This window comes from Suricata suricatta, chromosome 9 (assembly GCF_006229205.1).
Source record: "Suricata suricatta isolate VVHF042 chromosome 9, meerkat_22Aug2017_6uvM2_HiC, whole genome shotgun sequence".
Lineage (NCBI taxonomy): Eukaryota > Metazoa > Chordata > Mammalia > Carnivora > Herpestidae > Suricata > Suricata suricatta.
This window is the reverse complement of record NC_043708.1, coordinates 21,637,720-21,654,153: the sequence shown is the minus strand read 5'-3', so window position 1 is coordinate 21,654,153 and position 16,434 is coordinate 21,637,720. Positions and strand designations below refer to the sequence as shown.

Here is a 16,434-nt window from a genome sequence, read left to right as displayed (position 1 = left end):
TGTTAAAGGAGGCTTATTGACTGTCCAGGGCCTGTCGTTTCAGGAAATATTCTTTTAATGGTGTCTCTCAGTTTCTCTTGTTGTGCCTTTGAATATTTTATTTCCCTACTCAGCAATATTTGGGACTTGCCATCATACACACTTTGGCTTGTTTCTTGGTGTACCCCTAAGAAGGAAAACAGACAGACAAACACAGAGGGAACAGAAGCACACAAAGGCACAGACAAATCAAACAAACACATTAAAAGGGGGAAAGAAAAGAAAGAAAATGGAGAGGAAAGACGAAAAGAAGAGAAGAAATGAAAATAAAGGGGATCAGAGACAACAAAGGACAATGGACAGTCTAAAAGTGTATGACCAGTTGAGGGGAGAGGTAGGGATGAGATATAGGAGAATATATCTGGATTGCAAGAAAGAAAGAAAAGGAGAATGGAGAAAGGAAAATAAGTAAAAAATTTTAAAAATTTTAAGTAAAAAAGGTAATAATAATAAAAAATATATAAGTACAAAAAAAAAAGAAAAAGCAGCAGCTCCCCCTCTTGGATAGGTGTGGTTTGGTGTGGTAGGTCTCCGAGGCTGCTCTCAGAGGCTCCGCCTTGGTGTCTGCAGAGAGTAGAATGGCGGGAAGCCAAGCTCCGCTGGAACTATGCACTGTAGGTCACTTTAATGAGTCCTATCTCCTTGTGCTACAATTGAGCCAAGTTGTATTTTCCAGGCCCGCCTCAGTTCAAAGTTCTAGTCCATGCACTTTTATGCTACCACAGATGAGATATACTGCTTTGGTGGCTGGCTTCCTAGGGGGAGGGATCCGTTTGTCTTGGCTCAGGCAGGAATTTTGGCTGCCCCTGCCTGAGGCGAGGTATGCTGCAGGAGGTGAAGTACACGCCCTCACAGGCACAACTGGGAATTCCCAGCCCCTAGCTGGATCGCGATTGCGTTGGGGGAGGGATGCGTTTCTCTTGGGGCTGGTTGGGATTTGCACAGCTGCTGCCAGAGGCACCAGGCGCTGCCGGAAATGAGCTGGGGGAGCTCCTACAGCCTGAGTGTGCACCCCAGCCTCCACCGCCACCAACTCCTTGCTGGGATCCCGTAGGGGTGGGGGCTATTTTTTCCCTGTTGGCACCCAGGATTCGCGCGGCCAATGCTGGGGACGAGATGCGCTGTGGAAATGAGGTGCGTGCTCCCACTCCCAAAACCGAGGTCAAAGTGAGCACCCTTGGCGCCACCATGGCTGCTGACTCCCCACCGAGATGGTGCAGGGCTGGAAGCTGTTCTTTCCCTTGCACTACCTGGGTTTGGGATTTGGGCTACCCAGCAGTTATATATGGAGTGAGAGTTTCTCTCTCCAAGTGCAGTTAAACATTCTTTATCTCTTCCCCAGAGACAGTACTATGAGCGTGTTTAGTTTCTCTATCTCTTCCCTTTGTCTCTCGGGCTCTGCGCACTTGCCCCTTGCTGGGCTTGGGCTCCCACCTCCCCTGCCTGTCTTGGACTGGCCCGTTTTCCAGTCTCCTCTGTTCACGCTCACTCACTCAGGTATCTTTGAGGTTGTCTTCTTTCTGGCGTCCATATTTTCTCCTTCTGCTCTTGAAGATGAGAGTAATGTCCTTCTCAGTTCGATAGATGGGGCAGACGAAGTTTACAGAGCTCCCTTCCTCTCTGCCATCTTAGCTCCTCCCTTACCCCAGACCTTCTCGAACCAGTTTTACAAATCACTCTTTTGGGTCCGATCTCACTGTGCCACGGGCACAGCCACGGTGGGCCATGTTCTATGTTCTGCACCCAGCCTTGTTAACAGATCTTCCTCCCTGGGCATTAATGATACCACCCAAAATGTAATCCTGCAAGTTGGGCACTTCCTAGTGGGGGATCGAGTAGGGGACTGGTTCCTTCTTTATCTGACTGTGACTGAGATCCCTTTCATACCATATATTCCAGAGGGAATTTCTGGGACTGGGGAACTCAGCCAAAAAGAAAGCTCCACAGTTAGAGATAGGATCTCTTTCTGAAAGCCCTGTGGTTAGAGATGGGATGGTACATCTCTCTCCATCCTGCGCTGAGTTTTTTTCTCTTTTGCAGGGACCATTCTAAGATTCCTCAGCTGCTTTTTTTCTTCCTTTTGTCTTTCCACAGAGGGAGCTCCCTCTCCTGTGTGCCTTCTGTTCCAGCCCATTTTTATCTTCCCCAGTTCCCAATCATGCACTTATGAGGCTGTCTTCTTTGTCTCTTTTCCTCACAGACTCTTTGGCTTCAGCCTTTCTTTGAGAGATGCAGGTGGGAAGTACAGAACTCCCTACTTCTCTGTCATCTTGCCCCTCCTCTAAATAATTTTTCTAATGTCACACAGCCAGTAAGTACAGACCCAGAATTCATACCTGGCAGTCTTCCAGTGTCTGTGCTCTTAACCACCAAACAAAGTTACCTGTCTAACTGTTTAAATTCCAGAAAATTACTTAGTGCTAGCTCAGTAGTTTCTCTTGAACTATGGTCATTCTTCTGTTCTGCCCAATTACTGAGTAGTATTTCAATGATGAGAGTTTTGTTTATTTTTAAATTTTTAAAATTTTATTATGGTAAGAACACTTAACATGAAGTTTATGCTTTTAAATTTTAAATCATACAATATAGTGTTAATTACATGCATAATATTGTACAGTAGATCTCTAGAATTTGTTCATTTTTTATAATTGAAACTTTATACTCAAAGAATAGCAACTCCTCCTTCCCCCTTCCTCAAACCACTATTCTACACTCTTTTTCTCTGACTTAGACTATTTTAGGTAGCTTATATTAGTGGAATCATAACATATCCTTCTGTGGCTGGCTTATTCTACTTAGTATAATGTCCTCAGGGTTCATTCATAGTCATATTCTTTTTTAATGCTAAATAATATTTTGTTTTCTGTATATCACCTTTTCTTTACCCATTCATCCATAAATGGGTATTTACGTTTCACATCTTGGCTATTTATGAATAGTGCTGCAATGAACATGGTAGTGCTAATATCTCTTGGAGATCCTGATTTCAATTCTTTTGGACAAATACCCAGAACAGGGATTGCTCATCATATGCTAATTTTATGTGTTTGTTTGTTTTTCCTCAAGCTACCTAACATATAGTGTAGTCTTGTCTTTGGTAGTAGAACCCCGTGATTCATCTCTTACATATGATACTCAGTGCTCATCCCAAAGAATGCCCTTCTTAATGCCTGTCACCCATTTAACCCATTCCCATCAACCCTTAGTTTTTATGGGTTGCCTCTCTCTCTGTTTTCATCTTATTTCCTCCCTTCCTTCCCCTATGTTCATCTATTAGGTTTTTCTACATATGAGTAAAATTAGGTATCTGTCTCTTTGACTGACTTATTTCACTTAGCATAATAGCCCCCAGTTCCATCCACATTGTTGAAAATGCCAAGATTTCATTCCTTTTTGTAAGAAATTCCATACTATTTTTCATAACAGTTGCACTGTTTTATATTCTCATTAAGAGTGTTCAGAGTTTCCATTTTTTTCATAGTCTTGCCACTAAAGATGACAGTGTTCCTTTATATATTAGGTTAATTTTATTATGGGTCAAATATCTTAAATTTCTCAGGATATAAATTATACATGTAAACTATACTTGTATATGTAACAAGACTATAAGTATATTATATAACAAGAATACTTATATTCTTATATTTATTCTTCTAAGTCTCTGTCCTCATGATTAAGTTCCTCTTTTATTGAGGAACAATAAGCTATTGGCTTTATTCAAGTGATCGATGACTTTTTTTAAGTAAGCCAATTTAATTTTTTTTCAATAGAATAAAGCATTCTTTTGGTAATTGCAGACATGTGAGGCTGTTGGGTAGTATTCGAAAATATCTCAGTAATGCTGGTTTTTCTGACTGGTATGTAGTCTTCAATAATTGTAAGGAGTTCCTTATATGTAATTGATGTCAAACTTTGGACCACATTTATGCATCCATCACTTTCAAGACTGCTCATAACCTGTGGGTATAATTTCCCCATATATTTTGCCTCCTTGTGTCCCAAGGCCCAACTTGCTGATGTTCAACTCAGTGACACCCAAAGCTGTATATAGTGGGGATGGGACATTCTTCTTTACACCAGCTATTGGTAGGCAGTGGGTGCTGTTAAGTTCAGGATGAGTTACATGCTGTTTTTGAAACATAAGCCCATTGGCTTAATGAGTCTTTCATATTTAGATGGTTTTTGAGTAAAGCCATCTCCATCAAAGCAAACCTTAGTAAGTATCCTCTTCTACATTTTCTTCTTTCTCTTTCCTGTTCAAATAACTTTTAATATTTCTGTTTCTTTCCAGGTAGGAACTTTGGGAAGATCTTTCCTGCTCTCATTTTTTGTTTTTGTGTATCATATTAGAAAGTACTTTAGCTCAGGACTGTCCCTCTCTGTCCAATGGATATGCAGGTACTACTCCTTATGGGGTCTTTTTTATCATTAGTTTGGTGCTTCTCTTTTCATTCATCTTGATAGTCCTTTTCATTTGTATTTTCTTAGCATGGCTCTGTTTATGGTAGAGCTTAGCATTCAAACCACTCATCACTTTTGCCTTCGAACATTTATGAGCCTCTTTACTTTCCTTCTTTTATTCTCATGCTAATCCAAATTCAGCGTGTTCCTTTTGTGGCATGGTGACTACTGCCAAGCCACCACCTGTACCTTCCAGGCTTAAAGCGGCTCTCAGTTTTGGGGTCTCAGAGATGTATGAGCTGACCATCTGCCACAGGAAGGGGACACTTCTAAAATGACTAGTTCCAGGGGCACCTGGGTGGCTCAGTTGGTTAAGCAACCAACTTTGACTCAGGTTATGATCTTGTAGTTCGCACGTTTGAGCCCCGTGTTCGTTGGGCTATGTCCTGACAGCTTGGAACATGGAGCCTGCTTCTGATTCTGTGTCTCCCTTTCTCTCTGCTCCTCCCCTGCTCATGGTTTGTCTGTCTGTATCTCTCTCTCTCTAAAAAATAAACATTAAAAATTAAAAATAAATAAATGAATAAAATGACCAGTTCCAGAAAAAGCATGGTGAAATCAGTGACTACTGGTGTGCTTTCCTCTCTGCAGCCAAATTCCTTGCTTGATTGACTGTCCACTTATGGGGAGACATGAGATGGATTGCTGTGGTCTGGACTGAGCAGGTTTCTTTCAGAGTAGAGAAGCTTGGGATATTGTACGGGTGCAATATGGCAGCCTTCAGCATTATCCCATTTCCTTAATCCCAAGTTCTCACAGCCTAATACCCTCCCAACCCCATTCCACCTATGCCTGAAACCCCTGTGGCTGTTCTCTGGCTTACGAGATGGGTTATGCAGAATCTCTCATGCTTGGTTTCCTCTTCTGATTACCAGTTGGTTACTCTAACACCTCTCTTGAACCCAGGATCCATTAGACTTGGGTAGGAAGCTCCCTTGGGACTGCTTCCAACTTTTCTAGAAGCAAAATATGTTCTATGTCTTGGGAACTTAATTTTTTCTCACTTCATTTCCTCTCATTTCCCATTTTTCAAGATTTTTTCATGTATTATGATTCATTAAGATTTTTCATTCTTGATTGATATAGCAGATGTGAATTTTTAAAATACATGATCATTTCTAGAGATATTTTATGACTTGGACTAGGTAACTAGTGCTAAGTCTTCCATCTAGAATAAAATTTTATATATATTTCTAAACAGGTTTTTGCTATTCATAATATTTGGAAACATTTTTAATCAAATACATTCTCATGAAAATAGGTGTATGTTATTTAAAGGTTGCAATAGTGTTCTAGATATGAATATACCACATAGACTTTCTCGGATGATGACCATTTTCATTTCTTTGCAGTGTTTTTTGCTTTTATGGTTTATTGTCAAGTTGGTTTCCATATAAAACCCAGTCCTCATCTGAACAAGTGCCCTCCTTCATGCCCATCACTCCCCTTCCCCTCTCCCTCACCCCCATCACCCTCAGTTTGTTCTCAGTATTCAAGAGTCTCTCATGGTTTGCCTCCCTCCAACTCCCCACCTAGTTTCTCACCTCCCCCTCCACCATGGTCTTCTGTTAAGTTCCTAAAGTTCCACAAAAGAGTGAAAACATATGGTATCTATCCATCCCTGCCTGACTTATTTCACTTAGCATAATACCCTTGAGTTCCATACACGTTGCTACAAAGGGCCAGATTTCATTCTTTCTCATTGCCATGTAGTACTCCATTGTAAGATAAACCACATCTTCTTGATCCATTCCTCAGTTGATGGGCATTTAGGCTCTTTCCATAATTTGGCTATTGTTGAAAGTACCACTATGAATATTGGGGTACATGTGCCCCTATGCACCAGCACTTCTGTACCCCTTGGGTAAATTCCTAGCAGTGCTATTACTAGGTCATAAGAAAGTTCTATTGTTAATTTTTTGAGGAACCTCTGTACTGTTTTCCAGAGCGGCTGCACCAGTTTTCATTCCCACTAACAGTGTAGTAGGATGCCTTTCTCTCCACATCCTCGCCAGCATCTATAATCTGATTTGTTCATTTTAACCACTCTGACTGGCATGCGATTTTGATTTTGATTTCCCTGACGATGAGTGATGCTGAGCATCGTTTCAAGTGTTTGTTGGCCATGTGGTTGTCCTCTTTGGAGAAGTGTGTGTTCATGTCTTCTACCCATTTCTTCACTGGATTATTTGTTTTAGATGTAGAGTTTGGGGAATTCCTTACACGTTTTGGATACTAGCCCTTTATCTTATGTGTCATTTGCAATGATCTTTTTCCCATTCCGTCAGTTGCCTATAAGTTTTTCTTGATTGTTTCCTTTACTGTGAAGAAACTTTTTATCTTGATGAGGTCCCAATAGTTCACTTTTGCTCTTGATTCTCTTGCCTTTGGAGATGTGTCAAGGAAGAAATTGCTGCGGTTGAGGTCAAGGAGGTTGTTTCCCTGCTTTATCCTCTAGGGTTTTGATGGTTTCCTGTCTCACATTCAGATCCATTATCCATTTTGAGTTTATTTTTCTGTATGGTGTAATAAAGTGGTCTAGTTTCATTCTTTCGCATGTTGCTGTCCAGTTCTCCCAGTACCATCTGTTAAAGAGGCTGTCTTTTTTCCATTGGATATGGTTCTCTGCTTTGTCAAAGATTAATTGGCCATAAATTTGTGGGTCCAATTCTGGGTTCTCTATTCTTTCCAGTGGTCTATGTGTCCGTTTTTGTGCCAATCCCATACTGTCTTGATGACTAAGGCTTTGTGGCAGAGGCTAAAGTCTGAGATTGTGATGCCTCCCCTTTTGGTTTTCTTCAATATTTGGCTATTTGGGGTCTTCTATGGTTCCATACAAATTTTAGGATAGTTCGTTCTAGCTTTGACAAGAATGCTGGTGCAATTTTGATTGGGATTGCATTGAATGTGTAGATTTCTTTGGGTAATAATGACATTTTAACAATGTGTATTTTTCAATCCATGAGCATGGAATGTGTTTCCATTTCTTTGTGTCTTCTTCAATTTCCTTCATAAGTTTTCTATAGTTTTCATCATACAGATCTTTTACATCTTGGTTAGGTTTGTTCCTAGGTATTTTATGGTTTTGTGTGCAATTGTGAGTGGGATCAGTTTCTTGATTTCTTTTTCTTTTGCTCTATTATTGGTGGATAAAAATGCAATCAGTTTCTGTACATTGATTTTTGTCCCCTGTGACGTTGCTGAATTTATGGATCAGTTCTAGTAGGCTTCTGGTGGGAATCTTTCAGGTTTTCCACATAGAGTGTCATGTCAACTGCCAACAGTGAAAGTTTGACTTCATCTTCGCCAATTCTGATGGCTTTTATCTTCTTTTGTTGTCACTGCTGAAGCTAGGACTTCCAGCACTATGTTAAACAACAGTGGTGAAAGTAGGTATCCTTGTTGTGTTCCTGATCTCAGGGGAAAAGCTCTCAGTTTTTCCCCATTGAGGATGATATTAGCTGTGGGCTTTTCACAAATGGCTTTTATGATGTTTAAGTAAGTTCCTTCTATCCTGACTTCCTCTCTCGAGGGTCTTTATTAAGAAAGGATGCTGTATTTTATCAAATATATGTCAAATATGCAGCTCTTTCTGCATCTATCGACAGAATCATATGGTTTTTATCTTTTGTTAATGTGATGGATCCCATCGATTGATTTGCGAATATTGAACCAGCCCTACAGCCCAGGAATGAATCCCACTTGAGCCTGGTGGATAATCCTTTTTATATGCTACTGAATTCAATTTGCTAGTATCTTGTTGAGGATTTTTGCATCTGCATTCATCAAGGATATTGGCCTGTAGTTTTCTTTCTTTTTTTTTTTTTTTTTTTTTTTGCTAGTTCTCTGTCTGGTTTGGGAATCAAAGTGATACTGGCTTCATAAGATGATCCAGAGGTTTCCTTCCATTTCTATTTTTTGAAATAGCTTGAGAAGAATGGGTATTAACTCTGACTTAAATGTCTGGTAGGATTCCCTAGGGAAGCCATCTGGCCCAGGGCTCTTGTTTGTTGGGAGATTTTTGATAATTGATTCAGTTTCTTCACTGGTTATGTGTCTGTTCAGATTTTCTATCTCTTCCTGTTTGAATTTTGGTAGTGCATGTGTGTTTAAGAATTTGTCCATTTCTTCTCAGTTGTCCAGTGTGGCATATAATTTTTCATAGTATTCCCTTATAATTGCCTTTATTTCTTAGGAATTGATTGTAATAAATCCATTTTCAGTCATGATTTTGTCTATTTGGGTGCTCTCTTTTCTTTTTGAGAAACCTGGCTAGAGGTTTCATAATTTTGTTTATTTTCTCAAAAACCCAACTCTTGGTTCCATTGATCTGTTCAACTGTTGTGTTTTTAGATTCTATATTGTTTATTCTGTCCTGGTGTTTGTTATTTCTCTTATTCTTCTGTTTTGGGGTGTTCTTTGCTGCTTCCCTTCTAGTTCCTTTCGGTGCTTTTAGATTTTGTATGTGTGCTTTTTCTAATTTCTTGAAATAGGCCTGGATTGCAATGTATTTTCCTCTGAGGACTGCCTTTGCTGCATCCCAAAGTGTTTAGATTGTTGTATTTTAATTTTATTTGTCTCTGTATATTTTTTAACTTCTTCTATACTTGCCTGATTGACCCATTCATTTTTTAGGAGGGTGTTCTTTAACCTCCATGTTTTTGGAGGTTTTCCAGACTTTTTCTGTGATTGATTTCAAGTTTCATAGTATTGTAATCTGAAAGTGTGCATGGTGTGATCTCAATTCTTTTTATTTGTTGTTCTTTATATTTGTTGAGGGCTGCTTTATGACCCAGTATGTGGTTTATCTTGGAGAATGTACCATGTCCACTCGAGAAGAAAGTGAATTCCATAGCCTCAGGATGTAGTGTTCTGAATATATCTGTCAAATCCATCTGTTCCAATATGTCATTCAGGTCCATTATTTCTTCAGTGATTTTCTGTCTAGTCGATGTATCCATTGCTGTAAGTGGAGTATTAAAGTTCCCTGCTATTAGCACATTTTTACCAATAAGATTGTCTTTTTGTGATTGTTTTATGTATATGGGTGCTATTGAATTCGATCCATTGACATTTGTGATTGTTAGTTCTTCATGATGGATAGACTCTGTAATTATTATATAATGCCCTATTCATCTGTTACTTCCTTTATTTTATTATATAATTTTTTTTGTTTATTTATTATTGAGACAGAGACAAACAGAGCATGAATGGGGGAGGTGCATTTAGAGAGAGAAACACAGAATCCAAAGCAGGCTCCAGGCTGTGAGCTGTCAGCACCAGGCTCTGAGCTGTCAGCACAGAGCCTGATGTGGGGCTTGAACCCACAAACCACGAGATCATGACCTGAGCTGAAGTCGGATGCTTAACCATCTGAGCCACTCAGGTGCCTCTACTGTCTTTGCTTTAAAGTTCAGTTTGTCTGATATAAGTGTGGCTACTCCAGCTATCTTTTGACTTCCAGAAGCATGATCGATATTTCCCTATCCCCTTATTTTCAATCTGAAGGTGTCCTCAGGTCGATCTATCTTGTAGATAGAAAATAGGTGGATTTTGCTTTTTTTTTTATCCATTCTGATACCTTATGTCTTTTTATTGGAGCATTTAGTCCATTTACATTCAGTGTTATTATCGAAAAATATGGTTTAGTGTCATTGTGTCCTTGTAGGACTCATGCTTGTAGTGCTGTCTCTGGTACCTTGTGTTCCTTGCAGCATTTCTCTCATAGAGTCCCCCTTAGCATATCCTGTAGGGCGGGTTTAGTGGTGATGAATTCCTTCAATTTTGTTTGTCTGGGAAAACCTTTATATTTCTCCTTCTATTCTGAATGACAGGCTTGCTGGATAAGGGATTCTTGGCTGCATATGTTTCTATTCATCACATTGATGATTTCCTGCCTTTCCTTTCTGGCCTGCCAAGATTCAGTAGATAGGTCTGCAACCACCCTGATAGGTTTCCCTGTGTATGTTAGGGCCCTTTTATCCCTAGCTGCTTGCAGAATTCTCTCTTTATCTTTATATTTTTACCAGTTTCACTATGATATGTTATGTAGAAGATCGATTCAAATTATGTCTGAAGGGAGTTCTCTGTGCCTCTTGGATTTCAAGGTCTGTTTCCTTCCTCAGATTGGGGAAGTTCTCAGCTACAATTTATTCAAGTACCCCTTCAGCCTCTTTTTTCTCTTTCTTCTCTTCGTATTCCTATGATATGGATATTGTTCTATTTGATTGAATCTCTCTGTTCTCAAATTCTCTTTCTGTGCTCATGGATCAATTTATCTCTTTCTCTCTGCTTCCTCTTTTTCTATAATTGTGTCTTGTAATTCACCTGTTCTCCTCTTTGCCTCTTCCATCTGTGCAGGGGCCGCCTCTATTTTATTATGCACCTCACTTATAACATTTCTTAATTCATCACAACTATTTTTAAGGTCCATAATCTTTGTAGCAACAGCTTCTCTGGTGTCTTCCATGCCTTTTTCAAGCCCAGCCATTAACTTTATGACTATTGTTCTCAATTCTTGGTGAGTTATGTTGCTTATATCTGTTTTGATCAATTTTTTAGCTGTGACTTCTTCCGGGAAGTTCTTTATAGAGGCGATTTCTTCTGTTTCATCATTTTGGCTAGCTTTCTGTCTCTTGTAAGTTTTAATAGCTTGTTATGCTCTCTGTACCCATGAGTTGTGCTGTATTAAAGGAGGCTTATTGACTTTCCACTGTCTGTCCCCTTAGGAAGTATTCTTTTAATGGTGTCCCTTGGTGTCTCTTGTGCTTTTGTTATTTTAGTTCTCTACTCGTAGTGATATTTGGGTTTCCACCATGTGTACTTTGGCTTGTTTCTTGAGGTTTCCCTGGAAAGGAAAACAGACATACATTCAAACAGGGAACAAAGGCATGGAAACACACAGACAAGTCAAGCAAACAAGCAAATGGAAAGGAAAAAAATGAAACAAAAACAAAAACAAAAACAACAAAAGACAAAGGGCAGTCTAAAAGCATAAAACCAGAAATTCTAACTACAAATAAAGAGCAGAGTGGAGGCAGGGCTGATGGGAGAGCATCTAAAACTCTTAGATATAAAAGAGGATATGGTAGGAGACAAGGAGAAAGAAATGAAAATAATGTTACCCAGAGAAACTAAATAGTCTAATTATTTCAGAATGAGAGAAAGGAAGGTAACAACAGAGGTATAGAATATGCATCAAGAGAATGGATTAAATATGACTGTTTAAGGAAACCTATAACCAGAATTGCCAGTCCAGTGGAGGAGAGAGATAGGAATGAGATAAGGTAGAATATATCTGAACAGCAAGAATTGATCTAGAATTAATCCACGGAAATGCATCAATGTTGGTTTTGCCTTGTGCTCTGGTTATTAAAAAACAACAACAACAACAACAAAAACTCCCTAGTGTGGATTGGGTGTGGGTTGGTGTAGGCAGGTCTCAGCTCCACTGTGGGTCCCACGGGCTGCTCTCTGAGGCTCCACCTTGTTGGCTGTGGGGAGAAAAATGGCTGCCCCCCCAGTCCCTTCTTGAACCGAGCATTGCAAATCACTCTTTTGGGTCTGAACTCCCTGTGCTGGGGGCACACCAATGTGGGCCGTGTTCTATGTCCCGTGCCCAGCCTCGTTTCTAGATTAGACCAAGAGCTTTAATGATACCGTCTGAAATGTAATCCTGGAGGCTGGGCACTTTCTAGCCAGGGATTGAGTAGGGGACAGGTTCCTCCTGATGCCAACTGGAGGCACCGGGCAACGAGCCCAAAGAAAGCTCCACAGTTAGAGATAGGCGCTCTCTCCAAACACCCTGCTTTTAGAGATGGGATGATAGGATCCCTCTCCATCTCAGGCTGAGGCTTTTCTCTTCTCCAGGGACAGTTCTAGGAGCAGTTTCAGCTGCTATTTTTCTTTCCCTCATTTCACCTCCATGCCTCCGGGTCCTGGCCAGTTTTTAACTTCCCCAGTCCACAATCACTCACCTTTGAGGCTGTCGTCTTAGTGGACTCTGTCTCCTTTCCTCCCAGACTCTAGAGGTTCAGCGTCCTCTGGCTTCAGCCCTTCTTTGTTTGAGAGATGCAGACTGGAAGTACAGAACTCCCGATTTCTCCACCATCTTGTGCCTCTTTTCAGTTTTTACTATTACAAACAATACAGTATTGCAGCACATACTTTTGAAATTTGTCTCTTTAGCACTGATTTTTCAGGGCAGACTTATAAAGTCAGAAAGGCATAGTCATTGGGGATGTGGTTTTCAAAGGAAGAGATCATTCTTTCTTCTCCATGTTTTTGTTAACCCCCATTTTTATGAGATCAGGGTTCTCATTGTTCTGGCTATTTCAGTCCAGGGAGTTGAGTGACCAGCCCATCACCCATAAGTGTCCTCATTTCATCGGAGCAAGAGAACCAGGACAGAGAAGGGTATTCAAACACCCAGAGAAGCTTGGTGCATAAAAGAAGCATCACCTGTGTATTCCCAGAACATTAAAATGGGACTACAATATCTATTGATAAATAAATGTTTTTCATTAAAATGTTTACTTAGTAATATGCAGAGAAATAACATGTCCTGAAGTCAAACAACTAATTTCTAAAAATTATCAGAAGCTTTACACACACCAAGAAACATTTAATCCTTTTCAGCAAAGAGATGTTTTCTTCACATCCTAAATCCTTTTCCTCAATAGACTCAAATCCCAGCATCTGTCTTCATTCCTCTTTTAAAAATCTCTTCCCCATTCTGGACTTCTTTCCAACAATTAACACTTTCAAGTTCTGTTCCTTTCTCTTTTCCTCAAGTATGAGCTCCAAAACATCTTTGTCAGAATGACCATCTAGTAAACCTACCACAATAACCCCAGGTGTAAAAGTTATTAATCTGAGATGAGCTGATTGATAGCATATGACCAAAATACCATTAGAATTTGCTAGAAATGTGCTCTGTGATTTGCTATTTTTTTTAGAAACTATAAGATAGCACAGGTAGGATATACAAACACACACAGATACACAACACATACACATAGAAAAGAAGGAAAAAGAAAAAGAAGCAATCACTTTGGCAGTCTGTTTCAAAAACTGTCCACAGCCATGTTTCCAGTTCTACAATTGTAGAACCTTGCTATTTCTCCCATCAGAAGGTGGAGCCTAATTTTCACTCCTTGAATGTAGGTCCGCATTTGCGGCTGCCCACAAAAGGTGGTACAGCTTTCATCTGGCTCTTTCTCTGGGACACTCACTTTTGGATCCCAGTCACCAAATTTGGAAGAATCCCAGGCTCCATGAAGAAGCCACCTGTAGGTGACTGGTTGACAGGCCTAAATCAAGTCCCAGGTGAAAGCCATTATCAATTGCCAGGCATGCAAGTGATGGCCTTCAGATGATTCCAGTTCTGAGCCTTCCATGGTAGTATCTTCCAGATGAGGCTTCATCATTATGGATCAGAGATAAGCCATTTCTCCTGTGCCCTATTCAAGTTCTGACATAGACGCTATAACAAACGGATGTTTTTGCAATTAAATTTGGGAAAATATGGAAAAACCACTTTCACCCTTATAAAAATGGACTACTTACTTTGAGTTATTGAAATAAATATCGAGGCATATATGTTTAAAACATCAGGTTTGAACAGGATTGGACACACACCCTTCCATCACCAATGCTGGTTCTAGTGTAGAATTATTTTATTAGAGATATGAATCAATATCAATGGATCTCAAATATTTCAGGTGGGCACCTTTTCCTGTCCTTTAGCATTTTCTCTGCTGTATAGCTGAAAATGTTTAAAATTGCAATAGATTCTCCTAATGTTTAATTGAAAATTGCCCTTCCTATGTTTTAAGGCGTTGTCTCTAAGGTTTCTATCTAATGTCAGCCTTGACTCTCTTATTGCATACTGTATACTCTGCTGAGATTCATTTCTCTTTCTTGGCACCTGCATTTTCTGACTGTTAGGTTGGTATAGTTGAATGAGAATTAATAATTTATTCATTTGTAAGAAATTGATGTTTATTATCAATTATATCAAGTATATTTCAGAATGCCTTAGGCTTACCTATTAAGGATTCCTTCTCCTTTAGCTCATTAAAAAAAAAAAAGGCAGTAAGGTTTTACCCAAGACACCTATTGGGTCAACCCTGCAAAAAGAAATAAAATTGGGTAAGACCTTGTTTTGTTTTTAGTTTTAGTGAGCAAGACTCTGCTTGAACTAAAAGCTTGATGCAACAGTTAATGTGAAATTATCTCTCTTCCTGATGATGTGCAAATAGTCACACAGTTGAGTGTGAGTCTTATATTCATTCAAAGATTAAAGCCCACATTCATTTATGATGTCTCCAGTTCTGTTTTGGTAATGAAATTCAGGGTTTTAAAAAAATTTACACTGCAGCCTCTTCTAACACAATTGCTATCTGACTACATTTATAACCTACACCATACCATTTATGGATAAAATAATGAAATTTCACAGAGAATTAATTTAATGTTCTCAGAGGAATTTTCCATATCTGTTTTTTCTTTAATTATCCAATATGGCCGTGTGAATAAGAGAGGGGAAAGACATGGGAAACTAGATTTCTATTCCATTGCTGGGATTTGATCTAAAGCACTTAAGAGACCATCATTTTTCAGGTTCCTCAGATGGAATATTCCTCATATTGGTCCTTTATTTTCCTAGCTGAGGTGTAGATAATAAATGGGATACTGTTGCTGATTAAAAATAATTTTTTTAGTGTTTTATTTATTTTTGAGAGACAGAGCATGAGCAGGGGAAGGGCAGAGAGAGGAGACAGACTCTGAAGCAGGCTCCAGGCTCTGGGCTGTCAGCACAGAGTCCAACTTGGGGCTCGAACTCACAAACTGCAAGATCGTAACCTGAGCCAAAGTCAGCTGCTAAATGGACTGAGCCACCCAGGTACCCCCTGTTGCGGATTTGAAGATGAATATGTTAGAGAAGTGTTAGGATTAAATGATAATTTACAATTTGTTTTATAAAATAGTCGTGTTATTGTTAAGTCACTACCTCATAAATTAGAATTGCCAAAAGTGATTTAAAATTGGAAATATGTAGAGGCATATGGGTCACTCAATTGGTTAAGTGTCAGACTCTTGATTTCAGCTCAGGTCATGATCTCACAAGCCCCATGTCGGGTTCTGTGCTGACTGCACAGAACCTGCTTAGGATTCTCTCCCCCCCGCCCTCCCTTTCTCAAACTAAAGAAATAAACTTTAAAGAAAATGGAAATATGTAGCATTAATGCTCCATTCCTTGTATCTTGAAAGCTAGACATGTTTGTTGCTACAGCTACTTTGAGTCTGGGTATGTATGTATGTATGTATACATGTGTATGTTAATAAAATGAAACAAAGAACAGAGAAGTATATCCCTTGAGAGAAATTGCATACAAATAGGAAAATCTTTTCACTCTGAGGTTATTGATAACTTTCTCTCTAGTTCCTTTCAGTATTTTTCCTTCAGATGCTCATAGAGCTGAGAGGGTAGGACAGAGCCCACCCATATTGAATGTTATACTTACTTGCTGGATGTTTTCTACTCTTTAGTGGGCTATCATAAGCTTCTCGCCTCAAGCAGGATTTCTTTTTGGCAGTTTCCAACCTTTTTCCTGCCATCATGACAGAACTACATATGTGAGAGACCTCTAAACAGAAGACATAGCTAGAACATCTTCATTCATTATGAACTAAAATATAAGTGTGTCTATATGAAATGTGTTTTTGTGTTTGTTTTGGTTTCAACTAGGTTTCTCTGATTCTGGGTTGAGCTGAATGAAAGAAAATTTCAGATGTACTTATTAGACAATCTAGTACTTTCTAATCATGGTGATATAATTTTTAAGGTGGCCATATTTTTTTTCTTCTTTATGGACTACTGCAAAATATTTTCGACCCAGTCAGCACTTACCTGTGAACTATGGTGTGTGA

At 39.4% G+C, this 16,434-nt stretch overlaps 1 pseudogene; it reads right to left on the bottom strand.

Annotated features, from left to right (window-relative positions):
• Nucleotides 1-3,777: 3,777 nt before the first annotated feature.
• Nucleotides 3,778-16,122, bottom strand: LOC115302171 (annotated as a pseudogene).
• Between the last annotated feature and the right edge of the window lie 312 nt (nt 16,123-16,434).